This window comes from Myodes glareolus, chromosome 3 (assembly GCF_982192425.1).
Source record: "Myodes glareolus chromosome 3, mMyoGla1.1, whole genome shotgun sequence".
Taxonomy (NCBI): Eukaryota; Metazoa; Chordata; class Mammalia; order Rodentia; family Cricetidae; genus Myodes; species Myodes glareolus.
In genome coordinates, this window is record NC_142028.1 from 105,637,144 (window position 1) to 105,655,567 (window position 18,424).

Genomic DNA, 18,424 nt, shown 5'->3' on the forward strand with positions numbered 1-18,424 from the left:
TCAGTTAACCCACACTTCACTGTCGTGAGCTGAAATCTCCAACCCAGAGCTCCATGTCAGTGTGAGCAGGGTATGCCTTTGTATCCTCACCCCTGCAAACGATGAGCATCACTGATAATTCGTAAAGTTACGAAGAAGAAGAATCTTGGTGGACATAGGTATATTGTAATGTACATTCAAAAAGAATATAATCCTTTTTCAGTCTGGTAAGCTTTGCAGATATATTTCCTTAGGGGCAATCTGAAGCGGGGGCCCTGTAACCATCTAGCTTACACTGACTTCAAAAGCTACAGTACAGGTGCAGGAGCAGGCAACAGCTAAAGGAAAAGCAGTCACAACGGAAGACACTGGTGCTTGGCAATTGGGAAACACTAAAGGAGCACAAAGCACACTGAATTTAAGGGTGGTCAACACAGGTCCATCGGGATAGTGTCTGAAACAGGGGTATGTGTAGCCAGTGGCTTTTTCTGTGTCCTACTGGGTCCCACAGTCACTTCTAAAATGATCACTCAGAGACTTAATATTAAATATAATTGTTTGGCCCATGGCTCAGGCTTATTACTAGATAGCTCTTACACAGAATTTGACCCATTTCTATTAATCTGTGTATTGTCACATGGTCTATGGCTTACCAGCAATACTCTGACATCTTTTACCCCAGGCAGCTGCTGGTATCTTCTCAACTCCACCCTTTTTCTTCCTGTATTCAGTTTGGCTTTCCCACATAGCTATATTCTGCCCTGCCACAGGCCAAATCAGCTTTATTCATCAACCAATAAAACAACGCATATTGGCAGTGTACAGAGGGACATCCCACAACAGCTATGTGCTCTTCAAATTCTTATTAATCATCTATTCCTCCTGTAACGAAATCCTTACAAGTCTCATAGTTTAAAGAAATACAAGTTGATTCACTTACAGATCTGGAGGTTAAAACCCTACAATGTTCTCGACAGGGGGCAAAGTCTTAGTGATGACTAGCGGTGTCCCTCTGGAGACTCCAGTGAAACAATGGTCCCATGGCTCTTCTAGCTTCCAGAGGCTGCTGGAAATCCTTAACTCTGGAAGGTAGCACTCCACCGTCTGCTTCTGTCATCACATTTCCCTGTCTGATTGGCTTCCCCACCTCCTGCTTCCACTTGTACGTGATATCTGTATTGGACCCACCTGAATAGGCCGTCTGTCAAGCCTGGACTTCCCTGCCGTTGCAAAGCCATACGGATGAAGCCAAGATTCCTCCTCCCTGCCACAAAGAGAGAACTAGAAAACTGAGGAGGAAAATAACAAACAGCTTTGCATCCACTGGCCAAGGGCACACCAGAACGCGGGTTGCCAAGAGAGGGAAATAAGGTTCACACTTCTACAGTCTGTCTTGTTCTCTGCCTGAAGGCTGTGCTGTGACTCTGCTCCTAAAGAGACAGAACTCAGCATCTATTCACCCCAGACAAAGATGCAATGACACTAAAGTGGGGGTACTGCCCATGTCAGAAGCCTGTAAAGGGATCTCCCTCAGTCATGCTAGGAGCTGTTCTCTATCACATACTGAGAGTGTTGAGCACCTCCAGAATTTAGTAGAAGCTTCACACAGGCTGTAAAACTCACTCCAGCATAGGGTGCTCCAGCATCACCTTAATAAGTGCTTCTGATAGTCTTACAAGCATCAGTTTGGACCACAGGTCTAAGCAGAGATAACGGTGAAATGAGTCTTCTTTGAAGTGGTTTAAGGTACTACCTGTTCATGAAACCCGTGCAGTTTGGGGCCTCCTCCTCAGTGACAAAGAGTCTGTCCAAAAATAGTATTAATGGAGAAAAGGAAGAACAGGCCAGGGACATTCTAAACAATGATTTCATGCTTTGGATTTATCCTGGGTTTCCCCATGTTTCCAAGGTAACCATTTATTGTAAAGACTTAGCATCTTTGGGGTTAAGTTAGAGGGCAAAGTCTTACAAAATCAGGAGAATTTTATGTTAGAATACTTTTCTGAGGTTCATGAGTGCAACTAAGAGCCCAGGCTGAGGCCTGACCAGCTCTGGCCCCTCTGCTCTGTGAATGCCCCAGGATGGAAGGGCAGCGGAAGAACAGGGTTTTCACTGGATCATAAGCTCTACATTACCATGGGGACTAGATGATCTAAAGGGAGAAGGAGAGCAAACTTGTTGAGTAATAAGGTAATTCTTATCATTCTAACAAGGATCATGACCAGAAATTTAGTATGAATTTCTTGTTTGGGCCTGCTGCCCAAGTTTCTTCCTCAGAAGGTGTCCAACGGAAGAGGAAATGGAAACTCAGGGCTATCCTTGTCGACAGTGGTGGCTTGACTGTGTAGAAGGCAGGCACCCCAACAAGCCCTAGCAAAGAGAAAGATAGCCAGACCACCCTGCCCCAGTGCAAGAGGCCACAAAAGAAGACAGTGTCCTGCAGTCTTGACCTCAGTGATCTGTCCAGTCAAAAAACAGCTATCTTAAAAAAGAGGAAAAAAATGAAGCTGATGTCAAACTCAGTGGAGCACAATGGAGTGACCGAGTCCAGCACCGGGCAGTTCCCAGCTCTGGAAAGCAACAGGACTCTGAAAAAGTCACTGAAAACAGAGGATGACTTTGTGAAGTTTGACACCCACTTCTTACCAAAGCCCCTATTCTTCAGGAAAGCCAAGAGCAGCTCTGCCATCCGTCCCCAAAGTCCTGCCGTCCAGCTGAATAAAACATCCTCCAGCTCCAAGAAAGTCACCTTTGGATTGAATAGAAACATGACTGCAGAATGTAAGAAGACAGACAAGAGTATCCTGGTCAGCCCCACAGGCCTCTCCAGAGTGACCTTTAACCCTGAGCAGAGGCCGCTGCACGGAGTGCTGAAGACGCCAACCAGCTCCCCCGCCAGCACTGCTACGTCAACCATGAAGCTACTGGCCACCACTCCAAAAAGAAGGCCAAGGACTGCAGACTTTTTCTGAGACCCAGCGTCCCTTTTTAAAGACTGCTTTTATACTGGATATTCTATAAATCATAACTTTAAAAAAAAAGAAATTCTTGTTTGGGGATACTGGCCAGCAAGAATGTAACTTTCACAAGGGCACCCAGGTCTTTGGAAAGAGCATAAAAGGGAACTTCAGCAAAAATTGTTGACCATGCGCACACCATCTCCTCTTCTCTTCTCTCCTGAGGCACAAAGAAAGGCACACTTGAACAAAGAGAGGTAAGTGGAATTGTTACCAGCTCTTGGGAATAAGAAGCCCTGGAAAGAAACTGGCTGCCCTCACCCATAGGATTACACACGTGTGCACATTACACATGAATTCATCTTGGAACCAAGAGTCAATTAGGAGTGCTAATTATGGATCACAGGCTGGCATAGCTGGCATGACTCAGACCCCAGTGAGCCTAACACGACCTCCTCAATTCCACAAGAAATCCCACTTACAGACTTTCAGCATATATATTTTCAAAATCAGAAACAAAGTGATATCTCCCAAGCAAGAGAGACCGTTGATTTTTCCTTTCAACACAGCTGCTGTTGTAGGAGACGTCTCAGACTCTCTGTCCTCAATTTGTTGTCACCACAGTGATGCTTCTATTTACCATCAGCGCTTAATGTTTTGATCAGTATAAAGCAAGGTATTTAAAAGAGCTGTTTTAGAAGATTGCAAAGGCAATGAAAAAATGCATAAGTGTTTGACAAGACATCTTGAGTGATAAGAAGATGACAAATGTCCATAGGCTACTAGGAAGCAATCATTCATCAAGAAAGCAATGTCAAAGGAAAAGAGCAATCATACAATGGGAGACCCTCTGAGCTTATGCCAAGGCAAGCAAGAGACAAGCCATCGTTGATATGGAATACCTTTCCTCACTATCAGAATTTTATTAGCCAAATCTTAACTTAAGAGAGGTGTAAGAGTCTGCACTATCCAATGGATACCCATGCCCGACCCAGGCTGCACGCTTCTTGAACTCGGGCCCACGAGAAGGGACGATTGTCCTGAGGGTTGAAAAAGAGACACACACAAAAGAGACTTAGCTCATCTACAAGAGTAAATGGCAACTTTATTAAACTCAAGTCAAGGATTTATACCAGTGGGCTAGAAGGACCGAAAATGCAAGGCCTCCTCCCAACCAGGAGCAGTAGGGAAGATTAAAGCTTCCCGGCCCCTCGGGCAGGGTCAGCTAGGGAGCCAGGCTAAGGGCCCACTGCTAAGACCTTGAATACAAGTGGTATCACCATAACAAAGAGAACCAGGATCTTGCTAAGATATCCCCTCAAGCCAGAGCTAGTGCAGAGTCTCCAGGAGGCCGGAGGTCACATGGCCCTGCGAATCGCCAGGAGAGAAGGGAAGAAACTTTGGTAGCTACAGAGAGGGTTTTAGGGATGTTTTAGGACTGCATTGGAGAATTTCTAAAGAGGCAAAACAGTTTTCTTTTGCAAAAATGGACAAGAGAACATAGAGTCACAAAAAGGGAAATTGCATGCCTGGGTATAAGTTTAAAGCTCCAGTCCTGAAGGACCTGGGAACAAAGGGACCTAGATCAGGCTATTAAAGATGACCACTGTGCAAGATGAGTTAAAGCTCTCTTTGATGATCTTATAGGGGCATCATATCCCAGGACTTTCTGTAGTAAAGGGAGATCAGATCCTAAATTGGTTGAAAATAGAAGCCATCCACAGCAGAATGTTCAGCCACCAGCTTTGCAACACCAAGGCACAGAGGACAAGGAGAAGTCTCTGGCAAGCAAGTTTCTAACACATCATGAAGAGAAAAGCTATTTCTTCTGCCCTCTATCCCTCAGAGAGATGGAGCTGCAGAGAAGTCCTAAAACTGTGTGATTGCAGCTCCGAGGCTAATGTGGTTCAGTGGAAAATGGCCTTTGCCCTTGTATATGAACACATGTGCACACACAGGCATAGGCAGAGAGAGAGAGAGAGAGAGAGAGAGAGAGAGAGAGAGCATTTCAAAGGCTACAAGATCTTTGTTTAAACAGGTGCTAAAAAAGTACTGATTGTGTTCACTATGTCAGAAAAAATGAGAATTCACTGAAGACAAACACATAAATCTTGCTCAGTAGGATTCCTTAGTGAAAAGTGGGAGAGACATCTTTGTTTATCTCAGTGGGCTTATTTGTGAATACACTTAAGGACCCACTAACTGTGTGTGTGTATCTGTGTGTGTGTGTGTGTGTGTGTGTGTGTGTGTGTGTGTGTCACACTGACCTTAAACTCCAGGGCCTATGCATACCAGGAAACCACTCCTGCAGTGAACCCTAAGTCCAGTCTCAGTTGGATTTGAGTTAAGAACCAGAGCAAACTAGAGTAAACCAGATTGATATCTATAGAAAATAAGTAGGAATTGGAGAAGAGAAGAGCCAAGGGTAGAAGTGACTAGATGAGCAGGGTTCATGGAGAACCAGGCTAGAGACAGAGAGATGGAGGGAAGAGTTCCTGATTTCTGGAATTACAATGTTTTTTGAAAAACATTTGTCAGATTTCCATTTGCATAATCTTAGTCCCTAGCTATCATTGGGACTGATGAAAAAGAATTAGTACTCATTCTAAGAATTCTGTAAGCTAATTTAAAAGAAAGCTTCACAACCACCACCTCCCAGAGAAACACACATACGCATGCACGCACACATACACATGCACACACATACATATATACAAGCATGCACATACATAATGGCACATACACAGGCATGCACATGCATTCCTATACACACATGCACACACATACATAAATATACAAACATGTGCATACGTATGCATACGTGCACATACACAGGTATGCACACACACATCCCTGTACACACATACATACCCACACACATGCACATGTCCGTGCACATACATACATATCACACCCACACACGCTTCCATAGACAAACACACACAGGCATGCGCACAAGCGCGCACAAGCTCGCACAAAAATCTATTCCTCACTACTGCCACCTAGAACCTCTAGGAATGTTAGAAAAGGCACCATATGCACCTGTGTCTTTTTCGTGTGTTTTTTATTAATACTTCCTAAATCTTAAAGGGCCAAGAAATACAAGCAAATAGAGATCTCAGGCCCACTCAGGAGCTGAAACCTGGGATTCCTCGCTAAATGGCTCTCCAAGTCTTTACTGGCGCTCCAACTCCTAGGATCCCTTCCAATCTCCTAATGACTTCCAGAGCATTTCTTAGAGGTGGAATAAACCTGTCAGAAGAACAAGTCAGGTAGCTTGTGTGTCTTTTAGCAGCCAACCGCCCCCTATTAGAGAGATCCCTGGGCATTTCTCGATGCCTTGTGAGGAAGGGCTCTGTGTTGCCTGTTCTTCTGGCAGACTCTCCGTGTTTTCCAGCTATATTTACTTGTTTGACCTTAGCATGGAAGTCTTCAATTATGACAGCTGATATTTGGAGCTTCTGAAAAGTCAAGCAAATTGAAATACCTAACATTCAAGGTAAGGGAGGAAGGGTTGCCCTAGAGACATATAACTGCAAAGAACTAAAACTCTTTATGAAGAGGGTGCAGATATTCCTCAGGGGCTCACGAATTGAGTTGGTTGGTTGGTTGGTTGCTTTGATTGATATGAAATACATAAACTAAAAGGCCAGTGAAACTCTGAAGCTTTGGTATCTTATGCATTCTCTGTTCAAGTTGTGTGGAGAGGTTGCTTCCGTTCTCAAGATGTCCCCTGTGCCTGCTGGAAACCACACACCAAAGACATAGAGACACAGGTCTGTTTCCTCCGCCTGTCTCAAGACAATCTGAAATCCCTATCTAGTTTGTAATCCGTGACCAAGAACTTCATGTATTGATCTTCACTGTTGCTCAACACATCATGTTTCTGTTCCAATAATGGTGACTTGTTCTCCCAGTAGGTTGTTCTTGAGGAGCCAACCCATTGGATATTGACAAATCAAATCTATTCTAAATATAGCAAGAAGCTTCACCATTTATGGAAAGAGTCACAAAAGAAATCTGTAACACAAGAAGTATCCTTTGACTCATTTCTTCTACAAGATTACATGTGAGCAGGCTCTCTTAAAGTCAGTGATATTTAACTGCCTTTAAAATGTGATTATTTTTGTCACTAAATAACTATTTAACAATAACCTCCTTTTATTTCCCCAACTCTATAGTCCTATAGCATATTTCAGCAACACTAACCTCCTATTGGCAATTCCTTTCTTTATGGAATGACTTTCTAATTGGCTTAAACATAAAACAATTGTGTCACAGAAGAAAAATGTCCATCACCATTAAGTTTAGCACTCTGTACTATTAACATTCACAAAGAGGGAGGAAGGCCTAGCAAAGACCTAAGGCTCTAAAGCCCTGCTCTAGGATTAAATGTGTGCTAATCTATCATTGTATCATACTATAAAAGCTCTCTGCTGCTGCCTCAGCCTTCGCACTGCATGAAATCAGTTCATATATATTTCCCATTTGGGGTTTTGGGCAACGTTCCACTGAGATTTCATCCAGAAAAGTCTCTTAGGGCTTTCAGGGTCATAAGTCCTGCAGGTTTATGGTGGTTTGATTTTAACTTCTGACTACATTGGGCAAGATTTTACATACCTGATGATAGCAATCCCCACTGCAAGCCAAAGAGTTCTGCAATCCAATTGGTGCTAAGTCCTACTGATTCCCTATAGCCTAGCAAGGAAATTGCGGAGAGGGATAAAACACACCAAAAAATAAAATTGTTGCTAGGCACACAGAGTCTGGCGCTCCAAAGTGTTATGGGATTGATTTGAGAATATGTACGCTTGTGAATTTTTATATAGAGAATGTGTCCTGAATTCTATGGGCTTGCTTTATCTGATATTCATACAATCACTTGGAAATCCTAAGGGACTCAAAGAGTTGAATCTTGAAAGTGAAGGCAATAAGAAAGAAGCACAGAGCTGACCAGCACTCCTGATTCGCGAGGACGTGCTGACATCTCCATGTACAAGCTCATGACTATTTTTTCTCCTCCCAGGCTACCCAACACATCTAATAATATTAGATTAGCTATGTCAAGGTTTACTTAAAAAAATTATCCTCAGGTAAAGAAGCATTTGTCATTATGGTTCATAATATATCTTTGTTTTCCTTTCAAGACAGGCAAGTAAAAGCGCAGATAATTTTCCTCATGTTCATGACTTCTTTTACTCTTCAGTGCCCCCACCTTTTTGTACTGTTACATTTGGACCTAAACATTTGCTTTAGAAGATGAGTTCATCTTGTGGGGAAATGGGTGTGCTAGCTGTCATGTATTTTATTTTTGTCAACCTGATACAAGATAGAGTCATTTGGAAAGAAGGAAACTTAACTGAGAGACTACCTTCATCAAATTATATGTAGCCAAGTCTAGGGGCATTTTCTTCATTAATGATGTGGGATGATCCAACCCACTGTTGCCAGGGCTGTCCCGGCAAGTAATTCTTGTTGGTATGTATATATATATATAAATACCATACCAAACCCAAGCCGAACAAGCTAAGGAGAGTAAGTCAAAGCCAGGTTCTTGCTTCCAGATTCCTTCCTTGAGTTCCTGCCCCAACTTTTTTTGATAATGGTCTTGTACTGGACTGACAAGGACCTGTAATCTCAATACAGCATTTTCTTCCTGGATTGCTTTTGGTCATGATATTTATGAAAACAACAGAAAAGCAATTTAATAAAATGGGTAATAGCATGAGCAATATTTAGCATACAAAAGGCAAATAGCAAGGATCTAAGCTATCTCCTGTTAGCTATGATCTAACCGATAACAGCACATGAAAGTCTACTTGGGGCTATAGTGCTCTGAAATTCAGAAAAGAAAGCCATGAATTCTCTCCCAAAAGGATACCTATGGTTCATACAATAGTACATTTATTCAAAAGCAGATTTTGAGATTGTTACCACACTAAACCCTAGCTTGTGATAGTTTGTCAAACATGACACCAAGATTTTCAGATCAACCAAGTCTTTTCACCAGAGAAATGCAGATGACCCCAGGAAACATTTTAGAAGCAACATGAAGGAGGTTGATCACCCCGTCAGAAACAAGGCCTTTGGCCTGATTATTGGCACCCTGTCATCATAGGCTCAGAGTGGGGGAGACAGCTGATAACAGGAGGTTAGACGTTATTTGAAAATTACACTTCTGCTAAAATGGTAGTTGCAAAAATAAACCCAATTCAAGTGGAATAGCTTATTCAACGGTTTGCAGAGTTTACCTTCTATGTTTTTTTTCTTTCTCCTCCCTTCCCAATCTTCTATATGTGGGAAATAAAAGCAGATAAAATACAGGAAAATCAAAACATATAGATCACAAAGCTGACAAGCAAACTAAATAACCAAGACCACCAAGACCATGCTATGTTTTTAGAATCCACTCACACATACAGAAGCAAGCATCTGCATTTTCTTGCAGTTAAGAATTATTTCAGGGGTAGTGTTCTTTCAGGTTATTGGCCAAAAAGCTGATGCCATCTTTGACAATGTCTGTTAGCACTCCTCATATGAGAAAGCTGTAAAGTGATGGTACCACAGTGAGCAGACAGGCACCCCAGGTCCTTGCTGCACAACCACAATACCAAAGAATGCGTAATTATGTAAAGGCATTAACAATCACCTTGTGGTCATAGGGAAATAAGAAGGGGATAGGGAAAATAAGAGAAGAAATTAAGATTATCCAAAGTTTTATTTGGCCCTGTCTCTCAACTATACTATGCTAGTGAACCAATGTCAGGGCCTTGGGGTTCTGTTGAAAGTGAAACAGAACAATGGGGGCAATTGCAGGTGCACATGCGCCCCCACACACGCACACGTGCATGCATGCATGCATACACCTTTTAAACTACACCCAGACACATTCATTGTGCGGCCCTGCCAGGAAATCACCATGACGCAGGGCAGTCCATCAGAATGAGTATAGAGTGAAGCTTTGTTACAACTGGGCTTGTAAAGCAGGCTTTGAGAACTCTGCGGTTTTGGCTGAAAGACTTCCCTGAGCTTCAGCAGCTCAGCTGTTGGAGCCCAAGCCCCGTTCCAGTGCCAAGCATTTGTCCACACGCCGTTCCCTTGCAACACAGCCTCAACTCTGTCAGCATCCTTGTGAGACTAGAGAAAGGTACTCCTCTTCCCGTCCCACACGTGAGGAGTGTCCCCTGGTAATGAAGTCATAGTGGGCTGAATGCACAGGCTTGAAATGAGCTGCAGCGCCGATCCTCAGGAGGGACAGGGGAGCTGGTCAGCATCCTACAGTACCTGACCCCTTGGCCCAGAAGACACAGTCGGCTTTCAGGGGTGTACAGCTTTTCCATTCAGGTGTTTCCAAGCTCAGCTATTAGACCATTACAATGTACAGGACTTCTCTGCATAAGGTGGATGGGTGAAAAGATCAGATACTTTCATCAGTGTAGTCTTTCTGTCAATGCAGGCTTGCCAGACAATGAGGGACTTTGTTGCCTGAAACCTAGTCCTCATTTAGATGTCTCTCTGCTTCGGAAAACCCAGTCCCAGCTGAATAGGCCTTTCTTTCCCATCATGTACATGATGTGTTATCTACAAGGATATCAAACTAACCATAGTTTGAAATAATAGGCTTTCTATATTTAAGAAATGAAGACTGGGGTAAAGTTGAATTTAAATTTAAAATTTAAATTTAAATCCCATGGTTGGGAGTCCACTTTTCATCTTTTCCCATCAAATCAACAAAATACATATAACACACACACACACGAAAACTTACACCACCAACAAAAGTATAAGTAAATTATTTAATATAATTGAAGGCCCTCAAGTACGAAGAGTGCTGTTCTATCCATCTCTGTGAACTTCGACACAGTTAGAATGGCCATTCTGGAGTCTTAGAACCCTGTTTACAGATTTACATGTTCTTGTATTTGAATGGCTTCCTTATATTAGCTGTGTGATAACTTTGTGCATTAATATGAAATAAAGTGACTTATTGTTCTTAAAGAACCAGCTTCTACTATCTGCAAAATTAGAGAAATTAGATTGAACACACAGTCTCTGACTCTTTGTATCAAAACCACTGAATAGCACTAGTCACCCACAGGACTCCCAAAACAGAGAGTAGACAGGTCAAAGTCTCTCCCTAGCCTCCCTGCGGCAAATGCACTTCAGGAACTGAAGCTGTCCTCCTCCCCCCGCCCCATGTCTCTGTCTTTTCTCTACATCCAATCAGAGACAGGAAGTCCCAGAAAGGGAATGAATGGTAGAGACTGCCAACATAAACCACAATAGACAGAGTTGGCCTTTGGGATCAACACATCCTAGGTCTGGGACCCTCTAGCATTTCCACCACCACCAAAATGTCAAAAGTGGGAATGACGCTTGTCAGTCTAAAGTGTGCGTAAAACTTTTCAGCCTAGGGTTAAAGAGTAAGCCTAGATTCTATGCATATTAAAACACTGTCTGGCTTCTCATCTAAAGAATGAAGTTGTGATGGTTCCTTTTATGTCCAATTGTCACAGCTAGAGTCATATGGGAAGAATGAACTTCAATTAGGAAAATGTCCCCTCCAGATTGGCCTGTGGCTAAGGCTGTGGTGCATTTTTCTTGGCTGATGATTGATACGGGAGGTTCCAGCTCACTGTGAGCAGTGCCACTCCTGACCTGATGGTCCTGGGTGCTGGGAGAAGAAGGCCAGATGAGCAAGCAATGGAGGACAAGCCAGTAAGCAGTGATCCTCCATGGCTTCTGCACCGGTTCCTGCCTCCAGGTTTCTGTCCTGCTAGGGTTCTGGCCCTGACTGTCCTCACTGACGAACTGTGATGTGGAAACAAGGAACTGAACCAACCCTGTCCTCACTACGCTGCTTTAATCTGGTGTTGATCACCGCAGTGAGAAGCCTAACTCAATGCAGGCCAAAGAAACACCAAAAAGAAATGGGTTTGAAAATTACTGAGTATGTCTTTTAAAAAAAAATGCCATGGGGGATGAGAATTCTAACACCAACATACTTATAGAATGAACCAGAAGGAAAATTTAAGAAAGCCATATCTCATTGACACTGGGAAAACATGGAGGGACAAAAACCATATTGAAAAGAGACTGAAATAACAAATCTGAGAGGAAATGCATGAGTAGCTATGATACAAACTTCCAAAATATAAAACACTAGACAGCAGAATTTTAATCTACAATACAAAGTAATTTCTGTTCAATCTGGCTTATCATGCACTAAGTAGTCAGTAGAGAGCTCTAAAAGAATGTCAGGTTTGGTGACACGAGCCCCTAAGCTCGGCTACTTGAGCAAGAGGCTCTCAGACTTGTGCCCTATGTAGACTGCAGCGTGACTGCAAGGTGAGACTGGGAAACTTCCTGAGACAGTGTTTTAAAGTATAAATGTTTTTAAGAGAGAACAGAGGATAGGGTTCAGGGGGAAATTCTTCTGGGCATCCTCAGGAGATGTTTAGTTACTCCCCAGTGGTGTAACACAGGAGGGAAGGGGGAAGGAAGACCAGAGGTACCACAAGTCTCTAACTGCCCATTCGTTTCTTCCTGTTGCTTAGGAGGAGGAAAGAAAAGATGAAGAAATGACTGATGCATCAACAAGATGTCTAGGATTGCACAAACTTCTCTCATTGAAGAACCCAACTCCATGATTGTGTGCCCTTCTCTGGACACAGACGGGAAAGAGGAGAGGCTGCGATCGGGACTCATTTTCTTTTGCCTGGATGCAGCGCATCCTCATGGAGGAATGGACTGCGGACCTCCTTCCGACTTTTCAGCATATAAGCAGAGAGAAGTCCAGATGGTGAGTCCCACTTTCTCTCCTCAGTAGGATAAAGTCTGTGGGCTACGGATGAACACATGGAGAGCTAGCCTGCATCTGCGACCTGGAAACCACACATCCTATGTGGTTAAGGACCTAAATGCAGTTCCTAGTTTCGTGTCTTATGTCGTTTCTTCTGAATTCTTTATTCAGAAGAATTCTTATATTACTCCCCCAAATCCAATCATGCTCTACTATACAATTAAGATTGAAATCTTTCCAAATATGTTTGATGTTTGCTAGCTTCTTCTTTATTTGAAGTAAATAAAAATATAATAATAAAGAAAAAAATCACCATCAGCCATGTAAAGGGAAACAGATGAAGTGCTAAAACAATAACACCCGTTGTTAGAACATCGCCCATCAGATCCATCATGCTATTGGCAGTCTGGCCTGCAGTGCAAATTTCAATTGGTCTTGATAATAAAAACCCAGAGTCAGAATCAGGGTAAATGATGAAAGATCACAGGCAAAGGAGTAAGCCCTTAGAGAGACTTTTTACTTCTACCGAATCCTCAGACCAAAAGAGTCAAGATCCTGTCTCCACAAACCCTCACACTGAATGGAGTATCCTAGCTCTACAAGTCCTCAGGCTGAATGCCTAAGCTCCTGTCTCCTCCCACCTTATATTCCTCCCTCTGCCCAGCCATACCCCTTCCTGTCTCCACCTCCCTAGTGCTGAGATTAAAGATTTGTGACTCCCAAGTATTAGGATTAAAGCTGTGAGCCACCACTACCTGGCTTTGGTTCTTTCTTAGACTGGATCAAACTTGTGTAGCAGAGGGTGGCCTTGAATTCACAGAGATCTGTCTGCCTCTGCCTCCCAAGTGCTGGAATTAAAGGTGTGTGCTTCTACTGCCTGGCCTCTATGGATAACCAGTGACTCACTCCACACTCTGATCCTCAGGCAAGGATTATTTGCTATAGCACAAACAAAATACCACCACACTGGCCACCTCTACAGCTATGAGGCTGTCTGCCTAACGATCTAGGCTGGAACAGAGTTTCAAATTAGGCATCTCTAGAGACCCACACCACTGACTCACTGGTTAATCTTCCTCTTCAATTAGACTCCAGAACGTATGTGACCAGGAAGATGGAGTTAGTGGGTGTGGCTTCTGCCTGTTTGGCTTCTGACTGCTGACGTGAAAGACAACTTTCCAAGTTAGAGGGTATGGTAGCTGGGAGGGTATAAATATATCAAAGTGGGAAGATGGAAGGGTTTGAAATTAGAAACGTGGTCATCTCCATGTCTATCACTTGAGAACTGTGTGATTCTGTGCCCCAATTCCAAGACAGGGATATTAGTAGTCATTTTCCTTGTAGAGCTGGTGAGGGATGAAGAAGGCAAGCCTTGGGGAATAGATCACATTGCAAGATGCTATGTAAGTCTCAGCATATAGTCAGGGCCTCTTTAAACAGCTACAATGCTTGAAGTGATTTAGTACGTGGAGCTTGCTGTTCATTTACATATTATGTATTCTATATGTTAAAAGTAAATATACAACATTAGATATTACTATAGCATATATAACAGTATATTTCTTTTTATAAAAATACCAAAAAATGCACTAGGTTTAAGAACACACCCAGCTTACATTCTCACCTTATTATGATGGTTTGCTAGGAGGTTAATCAGTAGCTTTATTGCAGACACATGTATCTACTATAGTAGCATCTCAAAATCCTTGCTTATTTTTATTATTGATCCCACATTATGTAATGTGGATCTGTGTCATATAGTTGGCATGTATTATTTATAATTAATTCATACATAATTCTACTTACTGCATACCTTCATTACAACAATAATTATTATAATTGTAGAACAGCTCCAAATTTCAGGCTTTATCTCACCTGTATATTTACCAATAAAACATATTTACCTAAGAAAATTACCTCTTGTAGATAGATACTTGTTTACTAATGATGCCAAGAAGATAAGACTATTGTTTTTGGAACAATAAACTCAGAGTCACAGGAAGTACTTAAATGCCCACAACCCTTCTTTCTGGCGTGAATTCATCCTGGCCTTAGCCTCCATTGCAAGAGGTAAGATGGAGTGAAACCTGAGTTCTTGGAAGAATCTCTAGTCAAAGGGAAAAGTGACAGATATCACCTGCGTGGATCCAAGCCACCCAGGAGAGACTCTTTTCAAGCCCAGGTCCAGTGCAGCTATGAAAAGGAATTCTGAAAGCCACCCTGAAGGCGGGATCTGATGGGCACCAACCTGACCAGCTCTAGCCAAGGCCAGTAAAGCAGGCCACATGGGACCCAGGATTATTCACTTTCCCACAGTTATCTGTGAATTTCAGTGACACTGGGACCTTTCTCAGAAAGTCCCTAAAATGTAGTTATTTATTTATTTATCACACCAAGAGATGTCAATGATTCACAAGGCAGACAAAGTAAAAGCGAACCCCACTGTTGGAGGGCTCAGCCAGGTAGAGTATGATTATGTTCTTCATATTTCAGAGAAAATTTGCAACATTCCTCCTGGTTAATTGGAAACTTTTGTGCTCATTGGCATTAACAAGATATTAGTTTTATTGAATGGGTTCTGTTTGAACAGACCGTGAGTCTAAAACATCCTTTATTTTTCTCACTTATAAGTCATCCATAGCTAATCACCATAAATTATGTAAGAGACTGAGACTTGGCCTGCCACATGGGTAAAATAACTGATAAATGGGCAAACTAGATGGCTCAGAATGGACGGCACTTGCTGTGTAAGCCTGACAGTCTGACTTTGATCCTTGGAACTCATAGAAGATGGAAGAAGAGAACTAACCTCGTGAAGCTGTCCTGTGATTCCCCACAAGTGTGCTACATAATATACCCTCACAATAATCTTTTAAAACTAAAAGGCAAAGAAAGTGCATGTATTGTGACTTAGATGTAAAATGGTACATTGATGTTTAAGGATCTATTTCTGCATTGCCTTCTACAGCGTGCAAAGTTCTGGTGAGGCAGGATTGGAAAAGCAGAGGGAGAGCAGAGCAAAAGTGGTAAGATGATGTGAAGGAATGAGGATGCAGGTGGGTGGTAAACAGAAGAAGAGCCAGCAGACGGTGGGCTTCAGTTCTCTCCACCCTTCATGAAGCAGAACTCACAGTCCGAAGCCCATGAAGCCACTCTCTTCCTTCCAGCATCAGGAGAGCCCCTTCCCCACTTTTCAACTAGTGGATATCCTTTTACAAAATTTTCTCTTGGTCCAACTTCTCCTCAATTCATCCTTCAATTGGATTGCAGATCTCCAGAAAACAGCCATCTCCAGATTCACAGCCAGCCTGGGTGGTCAGCACTCAGATGAAAAGCATGAGCCTCCTGTAATCTGTCGGTGGAGCTGTTGTAAGTCATCTGAATTTACACAGTAAGTCGAAGTGTAAGGTTGGTGTAGTTGCCAGGAGATCTAACTATTCCCTTGCAACAAAGATTCACATTCTTCGCCTCCACTTGAAGGTTAAGTGAGAAGGCAAGGCCTCTGCATGGGTCAGAAATTCAAATGATAAATCCCTCTTCTGAGAGCAATTCTTTTAGGCTACAGAAAAGAAGACCAAAACCTAAATTTATCCCTGAGATAAATTTATCATTTGAGAGAGAAAGAAATGTTAGCTTAGAGAAGGCTAGAAGGAAGGCTCTCCTCTTGTGGAAAGAGGAGACATATTAATGCCACATACATTGCATACTAAATATAAGCAGACACAAAAAAATCATAGAACTATTAAAATAATGAAACAAAACAAGAAAATAGCCAAAAGATACTGGAGATGAGAATGCCTCACTGATAAAGATACCAAGCCACTTGGCTAACACAGACAAGAATTATGGGCTAATTTAAGATGTAAGAATTAGTTAATAAGAAAGCCTGAGCTACTAGGTCAACCAGTTTATAATTAATGCAGGCCTCTGTGTGTTTCTTTGGAACTGAATGGCTGGGAACCCAGTGCGACAGATACCTCTGTCAACAAATGTTGGAGAGAATGACAGCATCTATAGCACCCAGAGAAAAAGTGTGTATAGAGAATAGCTAAAAATGGAGTTTACTTGGTACTAGGATCACAATTACTAGGAAGAAGAGAAAATAAAGATTGGTGAGGATATGAAGAAATGGAACTTTGGGAACTGTTGGAATGAATGCAAAGCTAAAAGGAAAACGTCACAGCAGTTGCTCAAAAGAACTAAAACATGTCAGATGTGGTGGTACATGCCTTGTATCTCAGCACTCTGGAGGTAAAGGCAGGCTGATCTCCATGAGTTCAAGAAAGCCTGGGCTATATGAGTTCCAGAAAGCCTGTCTCAAATAACCAAACAAAAAATTAAACACACAATTACCATTTTGGTGAGCTAATAGACTTTAGGAGACAAATATATCAACTTTAGAAGACATACAAGTATATGTGTATATAAATATACACATATATTTATACAGACACACATATAATTCTATACATGTATATGAAAGATTCTAAAAGTCAAGTCTCAGATACTTGCACCACACCCACATTTATAGCAAAGTTGTTTGAATGGGAAAAAGGCAGAAAGAGGCTAGATGCCTCAAGACAGATGACCGCATTAACAAAACACGGAATATAAACACTATTGAATACCATTTAACTTTAGGAGAAAATTCATATACATTATAAGATGCATAAAACTTGAAAGCATTAAGTGAAGTGAAATAGGCCAGTCACCAAGTGATGAATATTGTATGATTTTACAGATATGCAGGTTAAATTCACAGGTATGAAACAGAATATTGCTTTTTCTATGTGTGGGTAGAGGGATAGAAAGGAATTGCTTCAAGGATATGAAGTCTTAATATTACAAGATGGAAAGATCTGCAGATTGATAGCGACCATGGCTACACAGCTGTGTGGATGTCTTTGACATTGCTTAACTGTATACTTCACCATAGATGCAGTGGTCATTTTGGCTATGTTGATTTTACTACAACTTTCTACTTTCTAAATGTTGATAATTTGATATTCTTGAAGTTGAGAATTCAATAAACAAATCAGAATGAGATAGATGAAAAATTAAAAATAGAAAAAATTCTGAATAAATCGATCTGTAATTACCCATGTAGAGATGTAGCCTCATTTTTTTCTTTGAACTTCAAGCAGCCAAATTTAAATGTATACATTAACAATTCAGGAAAAAACAAAAGTGCCTTGTATAAAAAGCAATGAATCTGGCCTCCTGATTTTTCTGTAGCATCATGGATCGCATTGTTCTACCTTCTTTTAACTTTTCTTCCATTCTTTTTCTTTAGTTGTTGTGGCGTTGTTAGTAGAAGTAGTGGTGGTGATGGTGGTGGTGGTGGTGGTGGTAGTGTGTGTATGTGTGTGCATGTGTGTGTGTGTGTGGGTGTGTGTGCATGTGTGTGTGTGCATGTGTGTCCGTGTGTGTGTGTGTATGTGTGTGTGTGTATGTGTGTGTGTGTGTATGTGTGTGTGTGTGTGTGTGTGTGTGTGTGTGTGTGTAGTGGTAGGGATTAAATACAGAATCCTGCCTCTGTGAGAAATGTCCAATTGTCATTCATTGGCTAAAGTAGGCATCACGCTCAAGTCCACAACCACCAAGATGGGACTTTAAGTTCGGATCTTGGGGAAAACTGGATTGGAGAAGGTACAAAAATAGTAATCCCATCTTTTCCATAAAGAAT

At 42.0% G+C, this 18,424-nt stretch overlaps 1 pseudogene; it reads left to right on the forward strand.

Annotated features, from left to right (window-relative positions):
- The first annotated feature begins 2,213 nt into the window (after positions 1–2,213).
- Positions 2,214–2,951, forward strand: LOC148122775 (ribosomal RNA processing protein 1 homolog B pseudogene; annotated as a pseudogene).
- Positions 2,952–18,424: the final 15,473 nt, after the last annotated feature.